This window comes from Grammomys surdaster, unplaced genomic scaffold (assembly GCF_004785775.1).
Source record: "Grammomys surdaster isolate TR1022 unplaced genomic scaffold, NIH_TR_1.0 99, whole genome shotgun sequence".
Taxonomy (NCBI): Eukaryota; Metazoa; Chordata; class Mammalia; order Rodentia; family Muridae; genus Grammomys; species Grammomys surdaster.
This window is the reverse complement of record NW_021604578.1, coordinates 8804875-8815613: the sequence shown is the minus strand read 5'-3', so window position 1 is coordinate 8815613 and position 10739 is coordinate 8804875.

The window sequence follows — 10739 nt, the reverse complement described above, 5'->3', positions numbered from 1 at the left end:
AGAGAGAGAGAGAGAGAGAGAGAGAGAGAGAGAGAGAGAGAGAGAGATCTGCTGAATCAACCAGATATTAAGTTAAATAGATGATGTAGAAATAGTTACGGACACATTGCCTTTTAGACGGTGTCAGAACTCCTTTGAGCAAACAGGATTAACCTTGTGTAAACTGGCTTAAAAGAAGAGGGAGGCCAGCAATGTAGACTAGAGGTGTGTGCAAAGTTCTAAGTTCAGGTGTCAGAGCTACAGGAAGAAGGAGCGAACACACTCCCTGAAGCACCTGGAGACCAAACAAAGAAGCCACTGGGCCCAGGGATCATTGCAGACCCTAGAAGGAAAGCTAAGAAATATACAGTTCTGGGGAAGAACAGGGAGCAGGGAAACGTGTGTGGCTCATGGTGGGCGCCTGAAACCAAGTTTGTGGACAAAACGAGTTTACCAAGGCAAGAGTGATCAGGTGGGACATCTCTCCTGGTGCACTTAAGTGCAGTAAGGTACAAGCTGCCCTTTGACATCACACACACACACACACACACACACACGCACGCACGCACGCACGCACGCACGCACAGACATACATGCACACATACACACGCACAGATGTGCACACATTCACATGCACACACATTTATGCAAATTTATATAGTCTCCTTGAAAAGTGCGACTAACGCAAATTAATTCCCATCACTTTAGATGTATTAAGGACTGAGAAGTCAGAGGGCGGCTACATGGCTGTTGCTTCAAATAGGAACTTTTTATAAGTAGTAGAATTTATCTTTAGGATTATGGAGGATCAAAATCGAGTTGTTGGGTAACCATTGTTTTCATGGCTTAGGTACTGTTTTAAACTGTGTGTTTTCTTAGTTCCCAGTCTTTAGCGTAGCAAACTACATCTTGCTTTTCTCCCCAATGTCTTTCGTTTTAACCACACCAGCTGCATCTAGGTTTATTTTACTCATTTTCATTTTCTGCTTCCTTTTTGTTTTTTTTTGCCATCCTATGGTTTGGGTAGTAAAGAACTTGGAAAGTAGTTTATTGATCTTCACTATAATCTGGACTAGACAATTAATTCAAGTACATTTCTCCTTCAGAGATTGATGGTAGCAATTTTCTTTGTGTCAAATATTCATTTGTTTTAATAATAGGATTGAACTGAATTGCATAGATGACAGTAGACATGGGTATAAAATTATATATATAAATTTTATTTGAAAGCTTGTCATACTTAGGAAATTTTCCTAGGTAGTTTATAAAGGACCGAAAGGCTTCATGTTATTTGATACAGATGTAGGAATTTACATCTTGAAATAAAGCATTATATTGGCTGGTAAACGTAGCATATTTAGCTAGCCAAATATTTATTGTGTATAGGCTTCTGGGGTTCACCCACAAAGTAATCAGATTGTTAATAGTTTGTTAATAGCTTATTAATAAAGTCTTCTAATCAGTAAAATTTTACTATGTATGTGGAAAAGTCTCAAAAAATTTGGTAAGTGAAGCTGGAAGGAAAAGGAATGGATGAATAGAATCAAAACAAACCATCATCATTATGTTAAGGAATCACGCTGATAGCAACCTGCAAAATTAAGCTAGATGATTCTTGGCATATACAGGATAGATTTCACTGGAAGATATATCAGAAAATTTTTGGTGTGGGCATATATCTCCAAATCTGAGAGTCCGTCAGAATCACTGATGGAGTTTTCAAGAATGAATTCCTAGGATTGTGAGGATGCTGCTCCTTTACACCTGGAGTGCTCATTGCTATCTGAAGATAAGAGAACTACCACAATACCTCCATGGCCAAGGAAACTGGAAGAACAATATTTTATAGACTGTTAGGGAAGAGGTTTCTTAAAAATCATCTTACACTTTTCTGCAGTGTTTGGCATTGCTTCCATTACTGCGTTCCATCTGTTTACCAAACAAACAAATAACTAAATACATGGGTATTGCTGATTTAACACCATCTCTGAATGAAGCATAGACATGATCTAGTCGACAGACTCTAGCTGAGGAAGGAGAAACCTGTGGCTGCCCACATGCAGGTTGTACACACACATAAGGCTAACTGCATTAAATTTATTTAGTCTGGGCATTCATCCACTTTCCCATTCTCCATCGTGACATTGCAAAGCATTGTCTTACATGAATTAAAGAATTACAGATGCTTCTCCATACTGGTGATATTAAGGAGAATTTCTCTAGGACATGCTAGTAAGTGGAACCTTTGAATCCCTGAATATGACTTCTCACAGTCCTACTGCATCTCAAATGGCTGATAATATGACATATAATTTATACACAGATCCTAACAATATATGAAAGACCCCTCTCTTTTTCCTCTCCATTACCAGTATTTGATATGTTGACAATTTTAAATATTTACATAGATAGCAAATGAAAACTCCCATGTTGTTTATTGATTTGATTTTACTACCATGGAGCTGAATGCATTTGCTGTCCTTCAGGTGTTTCCCGCTTTGGTTCAGGCTATGTTGTGGGAATGAGGCTGGGTAGAGCATTTCCATTCTTCTATAATCTTTCAGAAAAATCAAATCTGAAATTCCTTAGTTTGCATATGGAAGTTTTAATTTGTTAAATTATTTCAATGGGGGGGGGGTGAATTGTAGAAATCTAACCACAGGAAACTAGAGAGGACAAGTTAGGTTCAAAGTTCCCTGGAGAATGAGCCTTGGGAGATATTTCTATGCTAGTGGACAACCGAGAGCTGTGGGATCTGCCACTCACTCAGGCTTAAAGGCACATAGTGTTTTGTTTTCTTTTGTAGACTTACAAAGGCTAGACTATTGTCCTACAGCTAAGAAGGAAGACACATAAAAACCCAGTAAAGTAAAAGACACAAACTCTACTCTTAGTTGCTTGCTCTAGAGTGGACAGTGTTACTTCCTTATATAGCACCTCAGGATAGCAACAGCCTATAAGTCCAACAGCAGGGAAAATCAGGGGGAAAAAGCATAGTAAATTCATAAAAGTGAGTTAGATACAGCCACAAATATGCAAGCCACTAATATGTACAGGCATTGTGGACGACTATCATACCGTGGGAATAAAGAAGCCACATACAAAAAAAAAGTATATATTGTGTGACTCCATTTATACGAAGTTCCAAACACATGCAACTGTCTACAAGTGTGTGATTAGCCAAGTCAGAAGTTTCGAAGGTTCTATAGACTTGGAAGCGTATACAAAGAGTTTCCCTAGAGATGTCATGCATCATCATTATTAAGGTGGTTAATCAACACTGAAGATTGTGAACCTTATGTACAAGACAATTGTTCTTAAATATATATTTAAATATATATAAAGTTATATATTATATATAATGTATGGAATAGTATATATTATGATACATGCTATATTATTAATGTAGTATATATAAATATATAGTATATATCAGCAATAAATAGTAAAGAAATTTTAATAGGCATAAAACTTAGGACAATCCAAATATATTTTTATTGAATTTGGTTTGTGTATTTTTTGACAAATTGCTCTGCAAGACTGAGCAAAGAATACTTTGAAAAGCTGTCAGTAGACTCTGAACTAGGTGGATTCTAAGTAATCTGGTCTTACTGAGTCTAGGGGTCGGCAAGGCTGTGTGGTTGAGGAGGATGGGGGTCATTGATGATCCAAGCCCAGCTTGAAGCAAGGCTTTCAACTTTCTGGAATTATAGGTATGTGCTCTCACTGATACAGGGAGATTTCCTCAAGATTTCTCTTCACCAAAATTCATGTATAACCTACAACACAAAGTCATGTAGGAATTTAACCTGTAAAAATTAGTATCAAACCAAAAAACACAACTCTGAATCTTGTTTTGTTCAACTATAGGAAAACAAAGGATGCAAGATCCCTGAGTTTCCTTAACAACCATTAAGTTTAAATGCACTGCAGCAATACGACTACTATTACAGTGAGACTATGCTTGAAACTGCATTTTATGTCTAAAATATACTTCCTTCCAGTCTAACTCCTTTTCCTCATCTAAGTCTTTCCTAACTGCTATCAGATCAGATAGTGGGACTTGAGGCTTTGACTCCACTTGAACAATACTACCTCTTCTTCCATTACTCCTCCCCCGTTTACTCTTGGTCATAAAAATAAATGAACATGGAAAACATTGGTACCCACTGCATGTGTCATTTCACTCCTCTGTGAATAAAACACCGTGCTACCAAGTTCAGCATTTCTAAGGCAGGTATCACCTCACCTCAGACTGTGTGTACCTTTCTAAGCCACACAGTTATACACAACTTCGGCAGATCTTTGTGTTCCTCTGATGATATTACTGTAAACTAGCATTAATAACAGACTCTGAGGTTCTGACTGATTCTGCCAGTTTCTTTGGGAAATGTTTAGAGTAATATAATATCCTAATTTTTAAAGGTAACTCACCATTTTTTGAGACTGGGCCTCAGTCAGCCTGGAGTTGGGAGCATTTGGATCCTTAAATATCTGGCTCACATAGAGACTGTCAATCACTCCTGCCACTCTAAACGTGGTGGAGGTGGGAGTTGGCTTGCTAGCTTCTCCAAGGAGAGCAGCACTGTGAGTCTATACCCTGAGCCTCAATATCTCACCTGCATATTGATTTTGAGAAAGAAATCTGGGGAAGCACAGAACAGTAATTACTTCCAATCTGCTGCTTAAAAAAAAAAAAAAACAGAAAATAGTGATGCCTTGAATAACTCTAGTTTCTCAGTGAAGAAGACAATGGAATCAAACCAACACAAACAGACCTGTTGTGTGGCAGAGGACCTATCTCTGAGGATCCTGGCAATTAGAACACACTTTTGCTCCCTCTGAGGGAAACATGCTTCAGTAGCCAGTTTCTCCTCATATGGATGTTGGTGAACCAGTGTCTATACAAGGAGACTAGTGATGGCCAGGCAAGGCTCATGGTCTTAGGTGGGCTAGAGGGATTCTCATTAACCTTGCTTTTATTTCACATAGACCAGCAGTTTTCTCTTTGGCTGTGCCAACAAGAGCTTAGGCTGAACTCTGAGGGTTCCTTAATAGATACGTCTTTGAGCATATGTACCTTATATTAATTTCTTAGAATTGTAAGTTCCTCTGTCCACTCTCTTCAGAGTCTCTATCCTTCTCTAACATTAACCATCTTAGAACTGTCATTCAATGACAGGTACCTCATTTCCCATGTAATTTGATTGGCATTTTAGGTAACAGGAAACAAAACAAACAAACACCATTCTGAATCACACTGGTAATTAACTCTAGGTCTTAACTAGAATCTTCCAAGGCACCTTTAACAACATGAATGTTTGGGTTCTCAAAGTCCATTGGGCTCCATTCTCAAGCCTTAGCACCTAAAAGTTTTTCCTCAAGTCCTTCAAAGTCCTCAGGAGGCCTGAGTCATTATCAGGCTTTCTTTGAACAGATCGTGCCCTCGGTATCATCTTGAGCAAACCACTTAAGTCTTTACTTCACCTTTCTTCACCATAAAAAGGGAACTCGAAAGTGTCGCAAAGGAAAACGGTCTTCAGTGGTCAGAGTTCATCAGAGACAGCACTAGAATTATTTGTAGGCTGGCTAAAATAGCACAATGGTAATCCATATCTTAAGCAATTAGGCGATTACTGGACACAACTATAAACCATTTACGTGGAGTTTTTAAGCTTACAGCAAGCATGAAGGTGGGTGCCATTCAGTGGATGGGAGATGATGGGACGAGGCATGGCTGGGTGAAACGACCTACTAAAGATAGCTTGCACCCTGACACTTGAATACAGAGCCTATACTTTGAGGACTAGGTCCTCTTGCCTGCGTCCAGGTTCCTGCCGTGATGCCTCACATCAAATCTGCTTTATTCTAAAGATGTGTAGTTGAATCCTTTTCATTTTTTTTCACTTTTATTTTTGTTCACTTTTTTTTGGAATTAAAATATGATTATGCCATTTCTCTTCTGTTTCTCTCTTCAGCTCTTTCTTTGTATCCCATCTACCCCACCCTCTCTCTCAAACTCAAACCATTTAATGTTAGTTATATGTATATGATTTCAGGGCTGATGGTTTGGTATCGAATAATCAATTGGAGGGTGTCTTGCCTGGGCAAGACTATTTTCCCATACAATTGATGCTTTATCTAAGGATATTTGAGCCACAATAAAGATAGCAGGCCAAACTGTGGAGCTGCTTGATAGAGCAAAGGAGAGCCTCTGTGTGGGCTTTTATGAAGTCAGAGAAGGTTCAGGAAACAATTGAGGAGATATACCATTGGCATGCTGAGTGGTAAGACTATAAAACCCAGAAATAAAATCCTCTTTGCACGTCATAGTAGGTTACGCTGTGTTCAAACAGGGCCTCTGATCCTTGTTGCTACTGTGGGGAACTGTGGAAATGACCTCATGTTTGGTCCTAGCTAGACACGGTTGCTTGCTTTAGTAGAAGCTGCCCACCAGGATACTAAAGCCTTACGGGCAAGGGCCTGCTCTCCACGCTACTTCATCTTTTGTCTGAGCAACCACAGCAGCCTCTTTCAGGTTTTCCTTCTATCTTGTTATCTCACTATTCTTCATCCCCAAAACTAAATGAGTAGCAATTCTCAAGCATTAGTCAGACCACATCGCCCATGGTTAAGATGCTCGTGGTAGTCTTAGAATTAACACCCTTTACCTGTGTGCCACTTTCATGGATTAGAAGGTCCTCCATGATGAGCATCTGTCTCCTACCACTGCATTACCTCCGTCTTCCTTCCCTACCTGCTACTCTTTGCTCCCCAAACATCTCCAGCTCTTTGCTCCCAGAGGCTCGGCACCAGCTGTTTTCTCTTGAATAATGTCTTCCAGGTCCTCTATTACATCTCTCCTGCCACTTGGTCTTTCTCTTCTATACCCCTTCTCAGGTACAGAGGACCACTCAGTATGAAGTACCTCCTCTCTCTGTGTGCATCTGTCTCTATGTGTGTGTCTGTCAGTCTGCCTCTCTTTCTGTGTCTGTCTCTCTGTCTCATGTGTATATATGTATGCATGTATATATGTATACATATATGTATGTATGCATGTATGCATGCATGTATATATGTATATATGTATGTATGTATGTATGTATGTATGCATGTATGTATGTATGTCATTTGTCATACAGCCACGTAATTTCTCCTAACTCACTCCCTCACCCTGAGCACACTGACACAAGTCTTTCCTGCATCACACACATACTGTCAATGCCTGTCACCAACCCTTTGCATGATGACACTTTTCTGCCAGCCTGTTTTGAATTTTTAGCACCATGGTGCAATTCCTGGTCCTTTGGAATTTGTGTTTATACCTTTGGCCCCTTGGAAACTTAGTGCTAATGTCATGAGAACAAGGATTGTCTTTATTGTTGTCTACTAGTCTCCCCTTTCAGAGTTCTCGTTACTTTACATAGAAAAAGTTCAATAAAGGACAGTTTAAAACAGCGAAAAATGTGAAGATTATTTTAGAAGAGTAAACCTTGAGCTAAAAGGAATTACTTTTTGGCACTAAAGACCCAAGATGTATGACAAATTTGCACAAATACAGGTATTTATACACACATATATAAAGAGAAAATCTAGGTAACAATGTGAAAATATATATAAGTGTATCAACACTTCAGGTAAAGAAACTAATGATCATTGTGATGGTTTGAATAAAAACGGCCCCCACAGACTTATAGGGAGTGACATTATTGGAAGTATGGCCTTCTTGGAGTAGATGTGGCCTTGTTGAAGGAAGTGTGTCACAGAGGGTGGGTGGGCTTTGAGGTTAACTCAAGCCAGACCCAGGGGCTCACTGTCTCTTCTTGCTGCCTCTGGATGTAGATGTAGAACTCTCAGTTCCTTCTCCAACACCATGTCTGCCTCCCATGACGATAATGGACCAAACCTCTGAACTGTAAACCAGTCCTATGGCTGTCTTAGGATATATATAAAGCCCATTTAAGCTCTTATTTCGACTGACAGAGCCAACACTGAAAGAGACTGCATCGGGAGGGATCTATGTCACTAAGGACCACACAGATTGAATCTCTGTGGTAATCTCTTTATTTTTTAGATTGCTTAGTGGGCACATGGATGCTTATTGTGAGGACCCATGTGATATTTCATTCTTTGGTCACAAGAAAACCATTGTGATATAGTTTGGAGCCAAAGGCAGGAGAAATGCCCCTGTACTCAGTCTCTCCTCCTCTGTCGCCCCTCTTTCACCTGGGAGGTGCCTGCAGCTGCACATTCAAATATTTACAGCTGGCAATTCAGCAGGAATGCTGTCCCACTGCCCCACATTAGACTACTGGCCTGAGTTAAGCAAAGCGTTCAACAGGCCTCTATAGCTGCAGTAGTAATGCTCTGGAGGGCAGGGCACAGCTAGCTCGCCCACATAGAGGCTGAGAAAGGAGAAGAGTAGCACCACACACACAGCACCACCAGGGTGTGGGTTCCAACAGGGCAGCATGGGGATTTGACTGAAAGAAGAGCAAGTGCAGGCTACCAGTACATGGTGAGTATTTGAACAGTACTGGGGTGGAGGAAAGAGAAAGGGGAGAAGGGAGAGGGAGGGAGGGGGAGAGGGAGGGAGAGAGGAGAAAGGGAGGGAGGGATGGGGAGAGGGAGAGAGACAGAGAGAGAGAAAGGGGGAGGAGGAGAGGGAGAGAGACCAGAGAGGAGAGGGGAGAGAGAGAGAGAGACAGAGAGACAGAGAGAGAGAGACAGAGAGAGAGACAGAGAGAGAGACAGAGAGAGAGAGAGAGAGAGACAGAGAGAGAGACAGAGAGACAGAGAGACAGAGAGAGAGAGAGAGACTATGTTTTTTCCATTTGTCTCCCAAATTATATTGGGGTCATAAGGAACAACCAAAATAGAATTGTTAAGAAACACCAACACTTTCCTACTGATAACACCCTCTTGTCAACACCCTACCCCATGATGAAATTCCCTCTTGGTGCAAACTCTAGCTTGGCTTTTCTTTCTCTGCAGATATTGCTGTTGGCCTAGAAAGATTTAAGACACTAGCGAGTCATGGCCACATCCCTAGTGTGAGCTAGCCTCTCCTAAAGTGCCTTTGTGTTGAAACACAAAGCTGCAAAAAGAATTTCGACTGTTCCAGTCAACACCTAAGACAGGGCTTCCTGGAGGCACAGGAGCCTAATATTCAGAGGCTCCAGGAGCAAAGCTGGATGGGTCTCACATGGAGCAACATTTCTTCCTGCCTTTTGTCATGTTTGTACATCCCTGACTGTACTAAGCCATGCTCATTCACCTCGCACCAGTCACTCATTCTCCTTTCAGAGGTCCAGCCACCTCTGTGCAAATCACAGCTGAATTCACTTCGCACTGGATCACACTCCCGATTGAAATAATTCATTACTGATAAAACTGTCACTTTCCAGGTCTCTGACTTTGCTTATCTTTAACACCTATATTACATGTGGCAGAAAATCTATTCTAGAAAGAAGTGCCTGTGTGAGTTGAAAAGGACCTAACAGCAAACAGTTAGAGAATGCTGCCCTCTGCTGGCTGAAGGCTATGGCTTGGCCATGGGTGCTTTTGCATGTGTGCCCACTAGTCACTTCCTTTAGAGTGAATATGGCATGTGTGCAGCAGATCTTTACAAGCCATGGGACTCTGGATGGGCACAACTCAAATGATGCTCTGTAAATGAAAAGTTTATCTGGTTTACTTGACTGTGGAAAGACTGCTTCCAAAATAATAGTACCCTAAGGACTTTTTGTAAGCCACCTTGGATTGGTAAAAATGAGCCCATAGTTACCCCATTTACATACAGAAAGCACTGAATTTCTTATAGCATCAAGAGGGACTGATCCCAGCATCCTTTATTCACACTTTCCTTGATCTCTTTACCTTGTAATCCATTATTTGGGGAAAATGGTCTTTATTCTTTAATCACTAAACAGAATTTTAAAAGTACAATGACCTTTATGGAGTGCATCGTTTAGTGATAAAATTATACTTAAAACCTCATAAGCCAGGAGTAGTGGCATGTGCCTTTAATCCCAGCACTTGAGAAGGAGAGGCAGGAGAATCTCTGTGAGCTCAAGGCCGGCCTAGTCTATATAGAGACACCTTGTCTTAAAACAATAAAAGTAACACTGAACAGCTCATGGAAAGATTAGGACGGGCCAGGATTCTAAAGCGGTGGACCTACCACTCTACTGTTTGGAAGTGTTTTGACATATTCGCCAAGCAGCCATTCCTAACCTCTCCACCAACCTCATTGCTTGTCCTTTGCAGTCTTCACAGATCCTTATCCGCAGGGAGACTGGCTACCTATTCCTCTCCAACTCCCATTGCATCATTCCAGTCAGAAATACAGAAATCAGCCAAACTGCCTTCCTCATCCTGAAGGTGAATCCCTTCCTCTCTCTACTCTACATTTTTGTCTTCACAAGATTCTCACTGTTGACATCTGGAGCTGATCTTTCCACTGTCAGCAGCTCCACGGGCTCCATAACTGCCCAAATCAGGTGAATACAGAACAACAAAAGAGAAATTACATTCTGATTTCCCTGATGGAGATAGATGTAAAACTCCTCAATAAGACACTTAAAATTGAATATAGGAACATATTGAAAAAACTATTCACCATGGTCAAGTTGGCCTTTTGCCAGAGATACAATGATGATTCAATGTACATAAGTCAATACACGTAATCAATCATGTAGATGGACTTAAATCCCAGCCATCTCAATAGGTATAAAACAGATTCTGACAAAATCTAACAC